The sequence below is a fragment of the Mirounga angustirostris genome, unplaced genomic scaffold (genome assembly GCF_029215605.1).
Source record: "Mirounga angustirostris isolate CCGP_5_RB_7025 unplaced genomic scaffold, mMirAng1.0.hap1 SCAF_5, whole genome shotgun sequence".
Taxonomy (NCBI): Eukaryota; Metazoa; Chordata; class Mammalia; order Carnivora; family Phocidae; genus Mirounga; species Mirounga angustirostris.
In genome coordinates this window covers 58,960,243-58,983,843 of record NW_026991713.1, presented here as the reverse complement: position 1 = coordinate 58,983,843, position 23,601 = coordinate 58,960,243, and positions in this window count along the sequence as shown.

The window sequence follows — 23,601 nt, the reverse complement described above, 5'->3', positions numbered from 1 at the left end:
TGCTGTAGCAGCGAAATGAGAGGGCACGTCACCCAGGACACACCACGTGAGCAGAGAACTTCGCAGTTGTTATCACGCTTCTTAGTTCTGGTGACAAAGGCATTGGGTTGAGGGTGAGGAATACGGGCTTTTCTTTCTTTTTTAATTTATTTTATTTATTCATTTAGAGAGAGAAGAAAGAGGGAGAGGGAGAGAGAGAGGAGGGGCAGAGGGAGAGGGAGAGAATCCCAAGCAGACTCAATGCTCAGTGTGGAGGCTGACGTGAGACTTGATCCCACAACCCTGAGATCGTGACCTGAGCTGAAATCAAGAGTCGGGCACTCAACGGACTAAGCCACCCAGGAGCCCTTTTTCCATTTCTTTAATGTATAATGTTCTTATCCTGGCAAATAACATCTTATTCTTTCCCCTACAAGTCCTCTATGCAGAAAGGCAGTATCGCCTGAGATCCAAGTTCTATTTCCAATTGTGATACTAACTCACAACTGATGTTTGTTTGTTGCTGGTTAGCAGCATCTCGTCTAGAGTCAGGCAGGCCCGATTTCAATCACCCCTTCTATATTTACTAGCTGAGTGACTGAGGACATCCTATTTGACTTCTCTGAGCCTCAGTTTCCTCAATTGTTAAGTGGGGATTATAATACAAATACCTTGTCAAGCTTTATAAGAACTACTTAATAAAGTATAAACTGCTTAACCCAGAGCCCAGCACAAAGTTAGCTCCCTAGAAATAAAATTAGCAGCCGGTCGATTTTTGGTATGAACGAAATCCGCTAAGAAGTATTCTTTTAATCACATGTCTTTGGCCAAAGGCAAAAAGGAGATAACGAGTGTGCAAATTTAAAAGCCTTATTCTGCTTTCCCCATTTAGACTGACCCACTGGAAAAGTATGTAAGATTTGTCCAGAATTCAGCCATAACCTGCTCCAACACCCTCTCTCCCAGCCCCTCCAAGGTAACCAACAAGGCCATCCATCAACCCTCAGTCTCACCTTTGTCATGCAGAGTGGACTAGCTCCTAGCTACCAAGTCCAGGCCCCCTAAACACACCAACACACACACACACATCCCACACACCACATACATAATTTCTCAAAAGCCAAATTAAAGTTGCCATCCATCCACTGCCAGAAGCCTATTCCCTATTCCCTTCTCCCAGGGGAATCCTCACTCCTTCTTGACATAACGCGCCCCCCCCCCAAACAGGCACAAAATGGTCACCGTCCCACCTCTCCTCCCCTTCTCTATTGCTCTGTAATTATATTCTCCGCCTCCCAGTGTCATGCTAATACAGGCCCCTGGCACAGCTGCCCAGATTAAATTAGAGCCCAAACCAGCAGGCTGCCTAATTCTATTTTCTGGCCCCGGATTCTCTTCCCCCACCTTTGGGGTACTGGGCCAGTGAAGAGTAAATGAGCACTGCCAATATTTGCTGAGGATATTTGACTCCTCTTGCCTGGGTGGTTTTGTCTTCCCCAACCAATCTGGGCCCCTCGAATTAGATTAAACTAGAATGAAAGAAGACTGTTTTACTCAAAGGGACCTTCCTAAATCCCATCCACTCTGCCGCCTGGCTCCTCTGTGCCTGGCCACCATCATCAGGCTGAGGGAAGAAGAACGGCATGGAACTATTCGTTCTCAAGAATGAGATTCTGCTGTTATCTCTACTGGTCCTTCCATTCTTCCCAACTCCAAGGTCTTTCTTGCAAATGCTCATCGTCACGTGTCCTGCCATATTGATGCTGAATTCTTTTAGTTCTGTTGCATGAGGAAAAGAATGCTACTCCCCTTACGGAGTCCTGTTTCATAACCTTTCTCCATTGCTTTTCTTCCCTTATTCATGCTTGCAACATAATAAATGTTGCGATTTGCCCAGGACACAGTTTACCTGGGCTTCATGTTTTATTCCACTAACACGCTTTTTAGTGAGATGGATGTTAAAGAAGTAAAGACATAATTTCTGTTTTCAAGAAGAGAAGGACCTCATAATTGGTCTCAATATATGTAGATGTGCAGATAGGTCTTTTAAGAGATCTGTACAGGGTGCAGTGCTGGTGCAAGAGGCTTGGGATAGGAGTCAGAAAAGGCATCATTAAAGAGGTCTCTCGAGAGAAGCTTTGAAAATTTGCACAGAAATTACAACAGGATGAGAAGAGGCAAGCAGGTATAGAGCAAGCGTACTGCCTAAGACAAAAAGGAGTAGCCAGGAGGGTGAGTCTTGGGAAGTAGAGGAATGTTTTATTTCTAGATCTTTCTGGGCCCTGAATTCATGTCTTCTTCACTCAGGGAGAACAACTCTGTTTCTCAAAGACCTGAGCTGCTCTAGTTAGGGCACCTGCCTTTGTATTAACTTTCCTCTTCAAATTTGCATGCAATAATCCCTCCCACCATAACTATCCCATTCTTTTTTTTTTCTAAAGATTTTATTTATTTATTTGACAGAGAGAGACAAGAGAGGATGAGTAGGAAGAGTGGCAGAGGGAGAGGGAGAAGCAGGCTTCCCGCTGATCAGGGAGCCCAATTTGGAGTTTGATCCTAAGACCATGGCATCATGTCCTGAGCTGAAGGCAGTCGCTTAACCGACTGAGCCACCCAGGTGCCCCAACTATCCCATTCTTGATGACTAGCTCCTTTGGCTATGCATTTAAGGAAGAAGCTAAGATTTCCCAAGATTTGAATGGGAAAATTCTGGCAGTAGGGTTGCTAAAAATAAAAAGAAAACAAAACAAATACCTTGGACTGACCTTCCACATCTTCTCATATAGTCACCAATCTCCTTTTCCTCTTCATTCATTTACATGCGGATTCAGCACATATGTTTTTAGTCCTTTTCTGTATCAAGCACTATTCTAGAGATGGTAAGTAAGGGAATCTTTCCCTTGAGAAATTCAGTCTAGAGGAAGATAGACTCATACTTAGATAAATAAAAAGAGGATATTGTAAAAGTGTGGAGGAAGAACATCATATTTGTTTCCTAGGGCTGCCATAACCAAGTACCAAAACCTGGGTGGCTTAACACAACAGATTTTTATTGTCTTAAGGTGCTGGAGGCTAGAAGTCCAATACCAAGATGTCAGTCAGGCCATGCTCCCCCTGATGCCCGGAGGGGAATCCATTTTTCCTCTTCTTACCTTTGGTGGTTTGCTAGCAATCATTGGCATTCCTTGGTCTATACATGCATCACTTCCATACTCTGTGTTCACATGACATTCTCCCTGTGTGTCTCTGTCTTCGGATGGTCTTCTTATAAGGACACCAGTCATATTGGGTAGGGGCCCTCCTGCTTCCAGTATGAGCTCATATTAGCTAATTACTTATTCTCTAAGAAGATCACATTCTAAGGGGGTTAAGTAAGATGTCAATGCATCGGGCCCCTGGGTGGCTCAGTTGGTTAAGCGACTGCCTTCGGCTCAGGTCATGATCCTCGAGTCCCGGGATCGAGTCCCGCATCGGGCTCCCTGCTCAGCAGGGGGTCTGCTTCTCCCTCTGCCCTCTTCCCTCTCGTGCTCTCTGTCTCTCATTCTCTCTCTCTCAAATAAATAAATAAATAAAATCTTTAAAAAAAAAAAGATGTCAATGCATCTTTTTTTAAAGGGAGCACAGTCAGCTTGCATCAGGTACCCAACTCCTCCTAGGTGTATCAAGAAGTTTCCTAGAGGTGGGAGTGATTGAACTGTTTTGATTCTGGACAATCAGATAAGATTCTGCCAAATGGGTGATTTGGGGGAAGATACTCTTTTGGAAGAAGTAACATTAGAAGACACATGAAGCCATCGAAACGGCATGAACAAACCAGGAAAGGAGACACAAAGCAGTGAATGGTGGGCATGAGAAGTGTGCTTGGGTCACAGAGTGATGGGCACTATGAAGTGCACACTTTATCCTGGTGCCAACAAGGCACTGTGTCTTACTTATGGACTTGGACCTACTGCTCTGACCACAGAAAAATGGGAGCCTGAACTGCTAGTAAGTGGGATATGGGAGAAGGGAAGTGATGGATGGCTCTTCCTCAGGGGTTGAAATGGCCCTCTTAGCATGGGCATCATTTTTCTAGACCTCCCAATGAGATATCAGTTCCACAGGAAAGAGACTCTGTCCTGCTCATCACCATATTCCCAGGTCTTTGCACAGCAGCTGATACAGCGTGCATGCTGGATTTAGATGGCTTCAATGAATAGGTAGATAGCAAGGTATATTAAGTGCATCCAAAACCCTTAGCAGGTCCTGTTGGCCAAGTAAACCACCTCGGCTCATGCCATTTACTGATCCTGGTGTCCACTTCACTCCTCTCTGTTCTCTTTAAAGTTGCTTCAGGGAAGGTCTTGCGGATTGTAAGGAAAGACTCAGAAATCTTTCAAAATCCAGGTTTACTACCAGGCTACCAGGGGGAAGTAAAGCAGCATGACAGCACATGACAGTGGCCCAATTATTCTGAGTCCCAGGAATGCCAGGATACTGATGCACAGGGAGGGAGACTGGGACCGTTAAGGACAAAGTTGAGCTCTCTTTCCTCACCTTCTGTGTGAACCTAAGTTTGCACTTCCCGGGAGAGGATCTGATTAGGTCTTCTCACCAACATCTGAAATGACATTTTCCTACTGGGGTGTTGCCCCAGGCCTCTTCAGAGGGGATCGGCGTCCCTCACATATAACCTACCCAAGGTCTGCCTCTGACCGCTGGTCCATTCAGCTTCATTTTTAGATGAAGGCTGAATTATAACTTTAAGGAGGATGAACCACTATTCCCAGAAAGGCACAGGAGCCAAGCAGACACTTGTCTTTGATACCCTTCCTTAGAAGAAGCAATTGACTGTATCAGAATGATCTGGGTCTGAAATTCCCCAACCTCTGAGGATTCACTACCTCCTCAGCATGTGCCTTGTACGGGCTTCTTCTCATTTTATATGCTGCCTTTCATACCCTTCCTCACACATGAGCCTTATTTATTTTCCCAACCTCTCTGGGCAATCAAAAGATTATGAACTTCTCAGTCAGGTAAATGTGGGTTGGAGTCCTGTTGTGACACTTAATAGGTATGCACTGTCATTTGGTTATTTACTTTCCTCTTAATTCATAGTCTTTATTTGCAAAAGAGGAAATAATGTTTGTTCACAATTTCTTTTGAATATTCTTTCAGTCAGAGTTCTCCAGAGAAACAAACCAAGAGGAGATCTGTCATTTATCTATCTATCTATCTATCTATCTATCTATCTATCTATCTATCTATCTATCTATCATCTATCTATCTACCTATCTATCTATCATCTATCTACCTATCTATCTATCATCTATCTATCATCTATCATCTATCATCTATCTATCTATCTATCTATCTATCTATCTATCTATCTATCTATCTATCATCTATCTATCTACCTATCTATCTATCATCCATCTACTTATCTATCTATCATCTATCTATCATCTATCATCTATCATCTATCTATCTATCTATCTATCTATCTATCTATCTATCTATCTATCATCTATCTATCTACCTATCTATCATCCATCTACCTATCTATCTATCATCTATCTATCATCTATCATCTATCTATCTATCATCTATCTATCATAGGAATTGGCTCATTTCACCTCCTACTCTACATCTTACTTCCCTGTTTTAAGCCATTCTGCTTTCTCCTTTTTGCATTCTAAACTAACTCCCTGGGTGGATTTGTTCACACCTCACTTTACTATTTTCTCTTGGGATGCACAGATACATTTTGTAACACATCTAATTCAATTGCTTATACAGTGTTTTAAGCATTTTAAAGTCATAAGCTCCTTGAGGCCTGTAACAAAATATTTCTCTTGAGTTAAGAATTTTCAACAAGAACCTCTCACTGGGAAAGAGAAATAGTATTTCTCCTAGCAGGAGGAATCTAGACAGGTTGAAACCAAGGTAGAACATTCTGACTTCAAACATCAGGAGATTATTCCTGAGAAGCACTTAAGAAATTAAATTTTCTAGTTTCTATTTAAGCATAAATAATATCATGTAATTGGAAAGAAACTTGTCAGTTGAATTCTCCACTAGTGCCTGGAACAGTGTCTGGCAATCACATGGGCTTAGGAAGAATTTATGCAAAGATGTCATGTTGTCCCACCAGCAGGGCAGTTGTCTTGAGACAACTTCTCACAGTTCAGGTTCAACAAATGTAGTAACTGTGTTGTGTTCTGTGCCGCAGAGATTCATTGAAAACTAAGCCACATTTCAATGTGAGGAGAACATAAATTCTGTGGGAGAAATGTACAAACAACATGGATTATGATAACGCAGCATATCTTGATAAGTGTTATGGTAAAGATAAAAAAAGTGCTTCTTTCACTTATTGGAAGGGCAAGCTGATTCTGTCTTGGAAGGAAAATCATTGAGGAAGTGGCATTCACTAGAATAAAAAATGGGCTTTCAATAAATAGAGGCCAAAACTATTTATTGGGAGGCAGAATAATCTATTCTGAATATAATTTGGGGTATAATAGGGTGGTAGGAGATGAGGGTGGGAGCACAGGAGGATTGGGTTTTGAATAGCAGAGAAGCTGGTGATTCTGGAGAATGGACAAAAAAAAGAGGATACGAGATCAGGTCATAGAGGTTGTAGGATGGGGAGCAGGGAAGAATGTGTAGAGAGTTGTAGGTCATTGTAAGGATTTTGTGAGTAAAGTGTGAAGCTAATAGAAGTTTTTGAGCAAAAATAATAATTAATTCTCGCTGAGAACAGAGAATAAAGATCAGAGATGCAAACAAGGAGAGCAGTCAGGAAACTGTGACAATAATCCAGATGAAAGATGATGATGATTCAGACCAGGGTAGTAGGGTACTAGCAGAACCAGTGAGATTCTGAATAAATTTTGAAATTAGGGCCAAAAAAATTGGTTGCTGGACTGGAAGTGTAAGAGAAAGAGAGTATGCAGGAATGATGGTGAGTTTTTTGCCAGAGTCCTTGGAAAGAGGGGTTCTGCCAGTAGTAACTGAGGTGTGAAGGCTTGGAAGAGAAGATCTGGGGAGAGGAGTTGCTCAGCCCTAAACATGTTAAGTTTGTGATGTCTCTGAATCATAACTTGGTGATATCAAGTTGCAGTCGGATATATGGGTCTGAAGTCCAGGGGCAGCCTGATGTATCATCACTAGTGCAAAGATGTCTTTAAAGTATTATCATATAGAGTTAGATGTAAGAGATTAGTACTAATAGAGTTAGTACAGAGTCAGAAAAGGGAATTATAAAAGGAAGATAGAAAGCATTGAGATTTCAAAGTCTGTGCTATGAACCACCATCATGTTGGATTGTTTTCAAATGATTTTATGTTCTCTGTGCCTTAATGCTGTGGAATGCATTTCAAGAAACCTGCAGAGGGGCACATGGGTGGCTCAGTCAGTTAAGTGTCCGATTCTTGATTTCGGCTCAGGTCATGATCTCATGGGTTGTGGGATTGAGCCCTGCTTTGGATTCCATGCTCAGTGATTCTCTCCCTCTCCCTCTGTCTCTCCCCCACTTGCATGCATGCTCTCTCTCTCAAATAAATAAATAAATCTTTTAAAAAAAGAGAAACCTGCAGAGACTTCATGATATTTATACATTTGACTAATAATTTATTTTAAACTTGCAAAACATACATTTTTTTACTATAAAAAATAAAGAAAAAAATCAAGCATAGCTTACTGCTTAAGTGATAATGATTGTTAAAAATCTTTGTATTTCTTTCTTGCTTTTTTTTCTTTGAATATTCAAAAATGCTGGATTTCTCAAAATTTTACCAATATAAATTGCTTATAAGACAAAGTTTGTTTCTTGCTTTCCACAGCAAGGGAGATCACTATCTTGTCAGAGTCCCAAGAGTGTTTTTTCTTTTCTTTTTTTTTTTTTTTTGAGTCAAAAGGGGATCAGGCTATTTATAAGATGGAAGTATAATTTAAGAAGGTTCTTCCAATGTGACAAGTAAATATAATTGGGTAAAGATAATAGAATAATTTAGGATTGAGAAAGAAAGCAAGAATTATGAGATGAGAATTTTACTTTATTTTATTTTATGATTTTATTTATTTGTCAGAGAGAGAGAGTACAAGCAGGGGGAGCTGCAGGCAGAGGGAGAAGCAGGCTCCTTGCCAAGCAAGGAGCCTAATGAAGCACTCAATCCCAGGACCCTGGGATCATGACCTGAGCTGAAGGCAGACGCTTAACCGACTGAGCCACCCAGGCATCCCAAGATGAGAACTTTAAAGTCTTGATGGTAAACAGTCATTAGATATAGTATCATTCAATGTTCATTTCGATGGTTTTGTTTCCACAAAATTCCTGAAATAAACAGTAAAGTTATTTGAAAGCTTTTTCCTCCTAGAACTTCTAGAATAGGGAAGCCAGGTTAATGTAGACAGTAAGATGCATAGGTGTAGAAAAGGTTCAGTTCTTAATATACATTATAGGTAATTGAGATCACGTTGTATACACAATTTTATATATTATATTCTTCTTATTTACTTTATGCCATTTTTCTATGTCTTAGAAATCTGCTGCAAACACCCAGGAAAAGCAGCAAAGTTTTTATCTCATGGACTCACCTAACTTGAATTAACTATTCTATTGAGCCCATTTCAGTTATCCCCTAGGTTAACTTATCTAAATAATGCAGGGATGAATCTACTTACACATGAGGCTATTTCTTATTTGAGATCGTTTCCACTCGCTAGATCGTTTGAGGTGAAATTTTGGAATCGAAGGATTTGGTCACATCTTAACACTAAAGTGGCGATAAGTGGTTTTGGTTGTTTCCAGACAAGTTTCAGTCACTGAGACAAGCCCTCTTCATGGGTAACCTCATTCAAGCCACTCTCCTTGTGGGCATTTTACCTTTTCCTTTTTTCCCATTCACAAAATAATTCAGACTTTCTGCCCAAGGGAGTTAAAACTAACTTTAACTTAGCAGATATTTAGAGCTCTCTGCAAATAGGGGCTTGCTTTTATTCTCCATGGCTCCCAACTGTCAGAATCTTAAAAGCTAACACTATTGTGCAACACATCGCCCAGAAAATAAGTTATTGAATTATCAACCCTAGCCAAAAATCTGTGGATTTTCCTTAGCACTCACAAGCAAAACAGAACACAGAGACGGAACACCCTAGGGTTTTCACCTTAAACAAACTGCCTCAAGTTTGCTTATACAGAGTATATAAAATAGATTACTGTGGTGCTTTAAAGAAAAACGCACGTAGATGCCTGGGTCCCACTTGGTGCTGAGTTAATGGGAGTACATCTGTTCAAGGCACAGCTCGAGTTTCACCTCCTTGCTGGGACCATTCCCTGAGCCTTGAGGTTATCTTCTCCAAGAGTCCTGGAGTGCATTTTCCACTCATCACTATTTTCCTCGATTAAAGTTATTTGCATATGTGAATAGCTTCCATTAGACTGAATCCTTGGCCTCCTTGGAGTGTTTCCTGTTTTATTCAAGTTTGTGTCCCCAGCACCTCCCAGGATTTGAACAAATAGATATTTGTTCAGTGGGGTATAATTTTGGATTATCTGCAGTTTGGGATTTTCTGCACCATTGCCCCCTATCGTCAGTGTGCCTAATCCTGAATTTACTGAGAACCCAATGTACGGTTAGACCAGCAAGTCTTCATTATATGGCATCAGGCGTCCCAGTAGGGGAGAGAGCGCAAAGCAACTTCACCAGACTGTACTTTCTCACTGACTTTTGTGGCTTCAGAGGCTTTCTTGGCAGGGACGGCAGGGATCAAGCTGAGTGAGGATGGGTGAGAGCAGGGGAAAGGAAACCAAGTGAGAGCTGAGGTGGGAAGAAGTGGGGTAAGGGAAGTTTGCTTAAATCTTCCCCAGCTCTCTTGGAAACTGCCCACGGGAAGGGAGGGGAGGGAGGGGTGGTGGCTGGGGGCCAGGAAGGGAAGGCTAAAGGCTGACAGATGGAGTGCTCCCTCCGAGGGCTCTCTAAGGACCGACCGTTGCAAAGCCACACAATGTACAGAAGTAAATCAAATTGAGGAACATGTGCACTAAGGAAGGGGAAGGATGGGAGGGGGAAGAGGACACACAGTGGGGTGGGGGTGGAGAGAATGGGATGGAGCCCCCTCAGAACCTGAGGAGGAGAGAGCAGAGGGAATTGGGGAGCAAAAAGGACACCACGTCTTGGGAGGCTGGCATTTTTCTGGAACACTTAGGAAGTAAGGGGAAAGATAGGACAGGGAGGGTTGGAGAGTCATAATTCCCAAGGCCTCAGGGAACTTGGAGGAGCATTTCAATGACTCTCAAATCTAGGAGAGACTAAATTCTCAATACTGCTGATAAATAACTGTCTAGGAGGGAAAAGCATTATCTAGGGAAAGACTTCACCAGCACCATGAATAACAGGCGGCAACCCTCCCCACGAATTATTACAGGAGTTTCCTGGAAGATAGTGCAGTGGTTTTAGCCTGGCCTCAGCTGGTACCCAGGGAAAATATTCAGAGCCTTGATTTAGCCTTTAAAGACGTCAAATCCCTTCTAGCCTGAGGGAATAAACAGCTCCCACCCTTAAAGCTGGATTTGGGCTTCTAACTCTTGGCTTCAGCTGGGTGCCAGCAGAAGGAGTGGGGGCTGAATATCAAGAGCTGGCCTGGGGGTGTTCCCCCCCCCCCCGGGGTCACTGGATGGGTTAGAGGGAGATTTTGTCTTTGTGTCTGCTTTTTAACCTCTTCTCCCACACCTTACCTTCCCCAATTCTCATTTTAATCATCTTTTGCTCATAAAACCCCACCCTGCAATATCTTCACACCCCTCTAGCTCCCTTGATCATGACTCTTTTGAGCCTGGGGGAGGCTCAGCCTTTCCCCCTTTAATGGTGGAGTAAACTAACACAAACAAGGGAGCGCTAAGGTCCTAAAGTCCAGGAACAGGCAAGTCTGGAACTTCAGGGCAGAGTGTGAGTAGGGTGATCATATAGTGTACATGAAAGCTGGGATTTCTTAAAGTGAAAGGGGCTCTAAAATAATTAATGGACATTAACTGATCTACAACGGGCACAAACTGACTATACTAAGCAAACCAGAACTTATGGTTATCCTGGATATGAAGAAATGGCATGTAACACAACAGTTGTGTGTTGTCTCTGTGTGAGTGTGTGTGTGCGTGCGCACGCGTGTGTTTGGGAGGACAGGTGGGGATGTGGAGACTGTTTAACCTGTCATAGAGAATCCCTTTTTGTGATAACTACTTGGAACCATTACTTGCCTTCATTTGACTAATGTGACTCTTTGGATGAGGTGGGAGTATTGGTTTTCATTCAAATCTATCCTCCCAGTGTTTAAGGATTAAAAGAATAGAATAATAATCAGAATAAATAAAAGGGGGGTGCCTGGGTGGCTCAGTTGTTAAGCGTCTGCCTTTGGCTCAGGTCATGATCCCATGGTCCTGGGATGGAACCCCTCATCGGGCTCCCTGCTCCACGGGAAGTCTGCTTCTCCCTCTCCCACTCCCCCTGCTTGTGTTCCCTCTCTTGCTGTATCTCTCTTTGTCAAATAAATAAATACAATCTTAAAAAAAAAGAATAAATAAAAAGGGACATACCAATAAACAGGCTTTCAAAGTATAGCCTTCATTTCCTGGCTGTGTGATCTTGGGCAAGTCACTTGTCCTTCCTGTTTTGTTTGCTGATACATCCCCAGTGTTCACTGCACATAGGAAGCAGTCAAATATTTACTGAATGCATAGATTTATGGACCTCATTCTCCTAATCTGTTAAAAAAAAGGTGATAATACTAGTCCCCATCCCAAAGAGTTGTTGTTGCAATTAAACGAATTCATGTTGGTAAATCTCTCGGATAAATGTAAAAATTCACAGCATGCTGGTTGTATTTCTAAAAGAGATGATATATGCAGATTACTGATGCAGCAACTGTATGGTGTAGACACATTGCAAATGTCAGTTTCCTGCTTTATCCCTACCCTTTCCCACACTAGAATTCTGGGATCTTAAAATACTCACCTTTGAACCCCAAAGGGCCGGCATAGCTTTATATTCTCTGTGTTGCCTGATCCCCTGCCTTCCTAACATACCAGGAATTAAAATGTCTAAAAATGAAAGCAGTTCCAGCTGAGAGAATGGGTGAGCAGGGAGAAGGGAAAAATGTCTGAGAAATTCAGACCTCTGTGGTTGAAACATCATTTATTGCAGAAGCAGAACACCAGAGTTTGGGAACCAGGCTATGTGGATATTTCATGTATTTTTTTGGTACATCTGGTCTCTTAAAATTAGTGGGAGAAAGGAAAAACCCCATCTGGAAGAGGAGTCTCAGGCTGGTGAACAGTATTTGGCCTGCTTCTACAGCTAGCTCCCACAATGATCTTTCAATACTCTGCTTGGCTCAAATCCTAAAGGGTTTTACATTTTATTTTCAAAAGAGAGGTCATTCTCTCTGCTCTGGATTCATAAAATACTGTCTCAGAGCATGAGATCTGGGGTAGATCGGGGCTCAGGAAGGCCAGATGAGTGGGGAGTAACTCTCCTACTGTAGGAGCTTCTAGATACCAAGATGCTACCATCTCTCCATATTGCAGTATCAGTTGTAGAGGTAAAAAGTCTCCTGAAATTGAATCTCAGACTAGTATATTATGGGCAAAACATGATTCTTCTAAACATACCCTGGACAGCAAGGGAACCAGATGAGGATGCCATCCTGCCAGGCACTGCTAATCATTTTACTTTCAGTATCCCTACTGGGGCATCCAGGGAATAGATTTTAGATGTAAAGTTAACTAACAGTTACCTGCTTTAGGAAGGCAATATCACATAGTAGAGGTAGACTATTTGTATCCAAATTCCAGGACCATTATTTAAGACACCATCACTTCCTGTGTGGCCTTGGGCGAGTGATTCACACTCTCTGTATTGGTTCAATTTACCTATAAAACAGAGATGACATTACTATTATTACCTACCTACCTACCTACCTACCTACCTACCTACCTACCTACCAACCTACCTACCTACCTCATAAGGCTCTTGTGATGATAAAATAAATGAATACATGAAAAGCACTTAAAACAGCATCTACCATATGGCATATATCCTATAAGGGTTAGCTATGAATTATTACTGTTAGTAATCAGTTTCTTCTCATTGGCTTCTACCTCACTCAATTCATGAATGCTTAGGAGAAGTGATGGGATTAGAGCACTGGCCTAATGAAGCAGACCACTGAAAGCTACCACAGATGCAGGGAGATGGCCTCCATGATGGCATAGTGTCCGCTTGGAGGAGTGGAGCTTTGGCTGTGATGGGACAGTGCAAAGGGCAGTGCTCTGCTTGGTCTTCCCAGAAGACTTGGTTTTATTCATCTCTTTATCCTCATCTTTTTCCAGTGGCATAAATTAAGGCTGGATTCTTAGAAAATCCCTATTGCCTTCTACCAGATATTTCTCAGGACTTAAGAATCACTGATGATTGAAGCCTCTTAAATTCAACATGAAGTTTGCTCCTAAGACTTGGCAAATGCTCTTGGGGCTGAGGGCATGAGGGCAGAGTTGGTGGGAGCTATTATGGTGGTCTTGTCATGGAAGAGGCATATTGCCATATACCTAGTGTTTGGGATTGGGGAGTACTATCAGATCCTTCCTGAAAATAAGGTTGGCTATGAGTGGGAAATAAGATTTTTAAAATAGCATATATTAATTATTAATATCAATTTTGCTTTCAGAGGTTATATATGAATACATTATTCTTGCACAAAAAGAAAACAATCTCCTTTGATAACTACCTAATCTCAATCTACTTAATCTTAGGAAGGAGATCTCTTGAGGAAAAGACTCACTATCAGTTTGCAAGTGTGTGTGTGTACAATATCTATTATTTAACATAGATAAAAATTAAATGTATCATGTGGAACCTATATTTCTATACGTTGCTTTACATTTCCTCCCACAGCATGTTAAAACATATAGTACACTTCTTGTTAGTATATATAGGCCAGGTCATGCAAATTAAGTAATAGTCTATTGGTTGGCTAAACCATTGGTTACTTAATGTATTGATAATGTACTTTCTCACTATTAAAAACAATACTGCAATGAACATCTCTGTTCTGTACGTGGCTCCTGGGGCACATATGTAATTGTATTAGAAAGACATTGAGAAATGGAGTTTTTGATTTATATACTTACATAATTTGGTTCTCTGCCTCTGCCACTATACTGAAAGTTGGTTGAGAATGAGGAATCTTTTGTCCATTGACAGATGAATGGATAAAGAAGATATGGTATATATATACAATGGAATATTATGCAGCCATTGGAAGGAATGAAATCTTGCCTTTTGCAACGATGTGGATGGAACTGGAGAGTGTTATGCTGAGAGAAATAAGTCAATCAGAGAAAGACATGTATCATATGATCTCACTGATATGAGGAATTCTTAATCTCAGGAAACAAACTGAAGGTTGCTGGAGTGGTGGGGGGTGGGAGGGATGGGGTGACTGGGTGATAGACATTGGGGAGGGTATGTGCTATGGTGAGCACTGTGAATTGTGCAAGACTTGAATCTCAGATCCGTACCTCTGAAACAAATAATACATTATATGTTAAAAAAAAAAAAAGATAGCGGGAGGGGAAGAATGAAGGGGGGGAAATCAGTGAGGGAGATGAACCATGAGAGACAATGGACTCTGAAAAACAAACAGTGTTCTAGAGGGGAGGGGGGTGGGAGGATGGGTTAGCCTGGTGATGGGTATTAAAGAGGGCACATTCTGCATGGAGCACTGGGTGTTATACGCAAACAATGAATCGTGGAACACTACATCAAAAACTAATGATGTAATGTGTGGTGGTTAACATAACATAATAATAAAAAAATAAATAAAAAAAGAAAAAAAAAAGAATGAGGAATCTTATTCAGCTCTGTATTCCCAGAATCTTACACACTACCTAGGGTTTTATATGTACATAAAACTCACTTCTTAGACAAATGAATATAGTACGGTCATTATTATAAAAAAGGAATACTTATATAGAGATAGGAGCACAGAGATAGGAACTCTATATGAAGATCCTGACTTTAGTTTTTCCTTGATTGCTAAGAGATGAAAAATCAGATTTAAATGTTTAAGACAAAATACCAATAACAACTACAATTTATTGAACACCTGCAAAGTGCCAGTCTCTATACTAGGTACTTTGCATACATTGTCTCATATTTAATGAGATATATACTCCTCAGAGCAGGTTTATTGGATAAACATTATTACTTTCAATTGACAGATGAAGAAATTGAGGCCCAGAGAGATAAATAACTTCTCTGAAGCAGCATGGTTAGTAAAAGGCAATGTTAGGTTTCAAATGAGTGCAGGAGGACTTCGCTCGTAGAAATTGGGTTATTGCAAGTGCAGAGAAGGGCGCTGAAGGCAAGTGGTAGAGCTCCCCAAGGTTCAGAAGGTTCCCAGTAGATTTTAACAAATGCAGGTCATTATTTTGTTGCTGGAGTGAGTCACTCTGTGTGCCCTGTGAATGACCAAATGAATAGGACTTGAATGAATGGGGTGGGAGAAGGTTTAGTCTAAGTGTCCTTCCCAAAAGAGACCAGCAATCTGGGTGGAGAGAGGACACCCATGTCTACTACCTGTTTTCTAAACCCACTTTTGTCATTAACCTGGTTATTCAAACCTGGGGACTCAGATTGTATACTTTCGAAGGGCTAGTGTTATTTACTCTTAAAGGGGGAATTGTAACATTGAACTATGTCATCATCACTACATGTTAGAGCTGGAAGGAACCTAAGAGGTCATGATCCAACCCGATCATTGACTGATGATGTGAGGCAGAGAGCTCATATCACTCATCATGGTCCCACAGTTAGAGGCAGACCACGGTTTAGAACACAGGTTTCCTCACTCCCAAGCTTTTTTTTCACCCCGCTATATCTGAGAGTTTTGTAAAAGAATGAAGGAGTTTACAGTTTTAAGGGAGGGTTGTGAACCTCCCAGATGCCAGTCTGTTCAGAAACTCAGCTGACACCTCTGTTCCACTGCAGTCTTTATTCGGGAGAGATTCATGTCACAAATCACTTTGTTTCAACCTGTTTCATGATTATTTTTGACTCCGTGTCATTGCCCTACCGGAGCTTCTTGAGGTCAGGGACTGTGCTTCTTTTATCTTCTGCCCCCATCTTTACCCTACTCCAACCCTGTCTTAATCCTTGGAGAGCAGCTTTAGGATCTGTTCAAGTTTTATCCTAAATATGGGCAGCCTGAGCCCTCGCTTTCTACCATCCCTGATTTATGGCTCTGGACTCCATTTGTTGGTAGTATAGGTTTCAATTCAGCAAAAGCTAGCTGTCTCCCGAGGGAAGGTGAGAAGGAGGGACATCTGGGGATCTTAACAACAGGGTCTGTGGCATGTAGCTGAGCACCCTGGGGCCTAATGTCAGGCATTGGTCCCGGGTCTTCAGTGTCTGGTTGAAGAAGGCAGTTTCTAACCCCCTCAGGGGCCCATGGGCCAGTCTCCTTTGGGGGTCAGGATTACTGGGAATACTAATTAATTCATTAGTGGGGTTGATGGATTATCAAGCTGTCTCCTGGCAGAGGGGCCTGGGGTGGGGGGAACAGATTGCTGCCCATAAATCTGCCTGTTGCCTCCCTGTTCTCTGCTTCAATGGCTCTCGGCCTGTGGGCCGGCAACTGAGCGCTGGTTGCATTTTCCCCACCCAGCAGATGGTTCTAACAGGTTAGCTCGAGCTTTACAAAAAGCACAGAGAAAGAAGGAAGGCCTGGGGATTGGCCCTCTGGCCCAGAAACCATGTGGGGGGAGGAGAATGAATGTAAATGCTCTGCAGGCAGTCACCGCCCCCTTTCCTCTGCTGACTGCACACACCCCTCCGGCCCCTTCTTGCTCCCTGAGTTCAATAGCCAACTGTCTGTATAACCTTCGAGTAGCTGTGATGAGGGTGACCCTGATGAAATAGATTCCATCCCTCCCTCTGCAAAAGGCAGCTCTTAAAGAAAATTCAGTGTCCTCCTCAATGCCCTCTTCAGGCTGCACACATGGGCACACACACATATACACAACTGAACGTGTTTTGGGAGCTAATCCTATTGTGTTTAGTTTCTTACATCTGTCAGAGAAAGCAAGGAGCCCCACAGAATGTTCTGTCCCCACCCTCATCTTTGTCTCAATATGTTCACCTTTCTGCTAATCCACTACTCTCGCCTGCACTCTGAGCATTGCATAAGCAGGATACTAACATCACCAATATCCCGAACTGTCAAATATCCATGGACATGGCTTCAAAGACACAAAGCAGGGGATCAATCCATTCTATACATGCTCATTGCAGCTCTCTCCTAAGCACAAATTACTCCATAGATAAATTTCCTCTGGCTGAAGAGGGGAATCTGATTTGTTTTTCAGAAATCCACCTTTCCTAGCATGTGTTATTTAATTCTTCTGAAAATGAAGTTTATTTTGCTGAGCAGATATTTCCTGAAGAGGAAGACAAGACAAATTAGTAAGAGCTTTAAGATTTGCTGAAGATGAACAATTTCCTATAAAAATTGAAAAAAAGTTAATTTTTAGTCTCTGTGTGTGTATGTGTGTGTGTAAAGGACAAGAGTCATAGGACACCTATATCAGAGTTTTTAAAAAATGAACTATTTCAAACCTAAGATATGCTTTTCAGCATTATTGACAGTAAACCCATCTTTTGTTTTAAACTTCTGCACCTTTCCTTGCACATAAGGCATTCTCATAGCTCTTCATTTCTATTAGACATGTGCCCATTACATTGGCAGAGCAGGCGATTTCCAAAAACCTGGGGGATTCCTTTCAATTCAATTTCAAAAAGAGGTTGAGCTTGGACTCAGAATTCTATCTTGCTACTAATGGGAAAAACTTATCAGATCCTTTTACAGATGTGAAAATTGATACTGTAAGTGAAGTTGAATTACTGAATATCAGTCAGCCAGTAGCTTGATCCAAGCACCCTTCCTTTTCCTCCCAGAGCCACTAGAAGGTTACAAATCCTTTATATCTTAAAATGAAGATTCTACGCTTTGCCTTGGTAGCTCTCTGTAATAAAGCATATCCACATATTTTCTTTAAATCTTTCCAGCTGTAGTTTTCTTTTTCTGTTCTAGCCAATTAATATTACTTCAAAACACCACAGGGATTTTAAAAATTGTAGGAACTTTCTTTTCTGCTGCTCAGGTGGACTTTTTCTAACTGAATGCTTAACTGTATATTTGGATATATTTTTGAAAAACAATAGTGGATCCCAATTGGTAATTTGAAGAGCTAAGTGTCCTTAGAATGAAAGATTTCATTCATTACTTTATATTTTTATAAATTTCAAGCAAACAGAAAAGGTGAAAGAACAATACAACAAATAGAGATGTGGCTTTGTCTATATTCACTAGTTACAATAAAAAGATTTTAAATGGAAATAAGTTTGACGTGTGGAAAAGAAGGGAGAGGAAGATACTTTTTCCTTCTACTTTTAGAATTCTGAAGTTTCAAAACTAAAGACGCCAATCTACAAGCATAAGGTTAACAGTCAATGATGCTGTGTTCTGGGCCTTTATCTTTCTCATTTTTTGACTCTTCAGACGTGGGCCACCCTTCTTACTTCTCTCTCCAAGTCTACCTAAATTTTCTTTCACCTTATTTCTTACCTTCTTAACCACAAAGATTTCCAGTCCTCTTTTTCTTTACCTCGCAAATTCAGCAACTCTCCCCTCATATTCTCCTTCTACTAACTTCTATCCCTATTTAAACAAACAAGCAAATAAACAAACAAAACAAATGAATGGTAAGCTGGACCTGGCCAGAGGAGCCTCTGAAGTAGCTGTGTCTTTCGGCTGGGGAAGGGGAGGAGCTAGACCCCGGGCAGCATCACCCCGCCCTGGTCAGCTGGGAAAGCAATCAAAACTGCGGCAACTCGGAGGCTCCAGCCAGAGAGCGGGAGCTGCCCAGAGGCTGTGGTCCTGAAAACTCCACTCCGGGGAACTAACCACGCGGAGGAGGTACTGAAGACCAGCTACAACGGGGGCATGAGCCCCAAGGCGTCCTGGAGGAGCATACCGAACTCCAAGGAAGGAGTAGAACAAGACGCAATCAGAAAAAGCAGATTTGGTGGCATTTCTAAGAGGCAGTGGCCGGTTTAACATGGATCGCTAAAAGCACCTCTTTCTCCTATGGTCTGGATGGTCAGGGAGACCTGGGTTCTCTGAGTCTCCTCCAGGACACAGATTCACAGAGTTCATACCAGGGACTGCCACTGACAGAGGTGAGCCCTTGGATGGGTTGGTATGGGACTATTAAGGTTTCTGTGGGAAGTTCCCACAGCCTAGAGGAGCAGTTGGGTTGAGGTAAGGCTCTTCTGGGCTAGGAGAGAAGAGAGTAGGACTTAGGAAACTTGAACAGAGAAGCAGAGAGAGAACACTTAGGGACAGTGTTAATAGTTAAATTATTAAAGTTTTAATAATTTCACTAATTCCCATAGCACCTGCTACCCGAAGTGAAACTCATACTCCCAATCATTTTTATAAAGTAGAGATTACAAATTACCTTCCCCCTTTCCTGTCAAACCCAGCCTTCCATTTTATTAATGCAGGAGAAACAGTGTCCAAAAAGTTTAACTGCTTTTCTGAGGTGGCTCAGCAAGTAGGTTGCAAGAATTGACCCAATCTGCCCCTCTGCTCACAGCATTTTAGGACTGTGTGGAGAGTGGATGGGGAAGAAGAGGAATGGCAATAGAATAAGGAATGGGAGAAGATGTTGGAAAGCCAGGGAAAGCCAGGGGGTATATTCTTACCATTGCCCCCATTTGGTCTGCTAAAAATTCTTAGATACTTGTAACAAAGTGGGGAAACTTTCCTTTTCCTCATTCTTTCAGTTAAGAAATCAAAAAAGAAAGATTGTTCATGTATATTTTTGTTTCCTCTGCCTCTCACTCATTCACCACCCCAAAAATGTACTAAGAACAATACCAATAAATGTAAAATGCTTCCCTTGTTTTTTGACAGAGGGACTAAAGATGAAATGTTCAAGAACAAGGCAGGGAAACCGAAAGATTGAGTAATTTCTGTTTGCAAAGTTTGCCATTTGAATCTGAGGCTATGAAAACTGAAGTATGACACAGCTATGTTGGATAAGATGTGCCTGTGTATGTGTGTGTGTATAGGTATTAACCAAGAGGGAAAGTGGTAGAGTATAAGAAGTTGCATAGGAAGAGCACAAAACAGCCCCACTGGATGTTTCCAGGTAGTGCAACTTGTGAGCACCCTGGTCTGTATTCTGTCTTCAGTAGGAAGACTCTGCAACTCTGAGCAAGGCATTTAACCTGTCTGGTGCTTAGATTCCCTAGAAACTGAGCTGAATAGTCCCCTCTCTGCTGTATTTAGGATTTAGTCATAGGATCAGGAGGTGAAGTGAGTACAATCAACTTCCAAGAGGAGACACTGTCTAATCACCACACACACACACATCCAAGTACTCCTTGCTCACTTATTCATCAATTGAAACTTCTCCACAACAAATAAAAAATTAGTAAAAGTGTCAGATGAGTTCCAGTACAGATTCATGTAAGAGTCATGCTTAATGACCTCAGCCCCAGGAATTAAAGTATTGGGTAGTCACAGTCATTGCTTAAGCAAGCATTTTGCTAGAACAGGTTCAAAAAAAGAGTGAGAGACAATTTCAAATTTGAGAGAATGGGCTAAATGTGAAATTTAAGAAAGACCCTAAAGAAAAGGGAAAATTTTGTCATAACATGTAGATATGTAAGGATGTCCAAATTCTAAGATCAAAGAATAAAATGGGCTTTAGAGAATTAGAATGCATTTGAGGGTGGAGTCGGGAAAGCTGTATTCTACCCCCAGAGCCAGTATTCATCGATTTTTGCCACACTGGAGTCAGCTTCATGTATATTTTGAGAGCTAATTTCTTTTGTAAAAATTGGGGAAACTTAAAATGGTGTATCACAATACTCTGTGTAGCGCTTTTCCCATACTGCTTCTATCAAACAATTGCCAGCCTTTACGTTTGCCTAATAACTTTACAAAGTCTAAGTACTTTTGCTTGATTTCCTTGTTTTTCATAAAAGCTTCTAAGTGAGATATGGAAGACAAAAATATTATTTCCACTTTGCCCTAAGGGTAAAAAAATGAAAATGATTTCTCTGTACTCATTTAATAGGTAAGTAATAAATAAGTGCAGAAGGTCTCAGTTTCATGATTCTTTCAGTACACCTCTGAGCTAGTTCATTGACAGGCTAAAGCCATGGTAGAATCAGATACTTGTTCTGGAGAGAACCAAGTTGCTTTCCTTGATCAGAACTCAGAACTATACCACACACATTTTCAATTCTCAAGTCTAAAACTGGATGTTCATCATCTTTTCCCCTCTGCTAACTTTTTGATGCATTGGAGATATTTAGGTGGAAAAAGTCAAAGGCAAAGCAATATATTTTTTTTTAAATCTTTGAGGAGTCCTGGATTTTACTTCTATTTGAGAGACACTTTATTTTTTTCCTCAAAGCTTTGGCACTTGATTCTGGTAGGAAAGTCTTATCCCCAATAGTGTTTAATCAAAGACAAAAGGAAAAATGTCCAGGGGCCAAGAGTTGTCTGTATTCCACGAGAAACTTCATGAACCTAAAAATTCATGTAACTGAGTAGGAGTGTTCAGCAAATTGCTGTCTCCCAGTTATAAAACAGAATGAAAGAGGCTAACGTCCTCCTTGAATATGGTGAAGAGTTTTAGTCAATCTGGTAGAGGCAGCTGATAGAGCACCGTGTCCTCACCTCTTGCACCAGGATAGAAGCTTTGTTATTTAGTTTTAGTAGGAAGTTGGAGGAGGGGGTTTGTCAAACATTTTTGAAAATGGTTGTTGAGATGGAGCCATTGGCTTTTGTTGGCATAAAATCAATAGTAAGCACAGATTGCAATTATACTTATTTTTGTCCATGTGGCCAGAAAAAGTCATGATGAATTTTAAGAACAATAGTACCTAACACTTACATGGCATTTATGATGTCTGACACTATTCAAAGTCTTTAGATATATTAGCTCATTATGCTCACAATGATCCTATGAGGTAGGACTATTATTATTCCTATTTTAAAGAGAGGGGATGAGGCACAGAAAGGTTATGAAACTTGGGTAAGGTCACCCATCTAGTAAGTAATTGAACTGAAACTTAATCTCAAGTAATCTGACTCCAGAGTCTGCTGTCCAGCCTCACTGGGAAAACTGGCGGGCTATTGGGCAATTGTCAGATTATCTTTTGAGCCAATCAGAGGAGGTTCCCTCAAGATAAAAGAGGCACAGTAGTTAGTAAAATCTACTTTTACTATTCAACTGTGAGAAACAATTTTTATTTTTGAATATGCAAATGTGTAAATAGATTAGATAAGAGAATTCAAGAATAAACACAAGATCAATATATGGATAATGTTTTATAGCATTTAAAGTCTAAAAAATCTTTTATTTTTATTTATCTTGCAAGAACCATCTTGAATATGCCTTATTCTTATTTTATTAAAGAGGAAATGGAAGATCAGAGAGTCATGTAATATGTTTGAGATCAGCAACCAGGAATCAGAACAGTTGGGCCTAGAGTGTGTGTATTCCAGCTTCCAAGATTTCAAAGCCATACTATATACCCATGGGATTCTCTTAGAGCTAAGGGACCAGAATCTAGGGAAAAGAGAGAGTTAAACTGGAGTCATCTATCCTTTCCATGGTTGGAAATTGTTTGCCCTTTTCATTGTTTTAGCCAAAGCCATTTGGTTGTTTTCCTTCATACCTGCTGATAATCTGATTTGAAAGCAGCTCTTTGGCTCTTACAGGACCATTAAGTTATGTTGAAGGCAAAGGATAGTCTAACTCTATTCTCCTAATCCCACTTTTTGATGACGGTGAGGATTGACAGAGCTTGGCTAGTGTCCAGAGGTGAGAGGTGGGGATAATAATAATAATAATAATAATAATAATAATAATAATAATTAATAATAAAATAATGTCAATTACAGAGGCTAGGATGATATTCAATTTCAGGGGTAATTCAGGAGACTCTGCTTTCCTCTCTTGCATCTTCCTTTTCAACTCTCCATGCATGTAAGTATGACCCAGTGATATGATGATAAAGAGGAGACAAGACAAATAAAAGGAAGAGAAAAAAGGAGAAGGGAGCAGAGTAAGAGAAGGTGGGAGAATAAAAGGGTGGAAACAACAAGAAAAAAATTTGGAAGAGGAAGGAATCCTGGAATAGGAGAGTTAACACTGCAAAGAACACCTAAACTAGCCTCTCTTTGGATGATGGTCATTTCCTGGTGACTTGGTTCTACTGATCCACATCTCCTGAAGTCAAAGTGCCTCTCTTTCTTCCTGTAGCTGTGTTGGAAAAAAAAGGTAAAAAAAAACATAAAACCTAGGATTTGGAATCAGAAGACCTGGTTTTATGTCCTGCTCTATCAGCTTTACATCTTTGCATTTCCGTCACTTAATCTCTGACCCACAGTGACCTCAACTACAAAACAAGCATAAATCCCTATTTCCCTCAAAGGTTGGTTATAAGGCTACACAAACATTATTATAATTACGTGTGGAACATTGCATTTCCCAAGCCT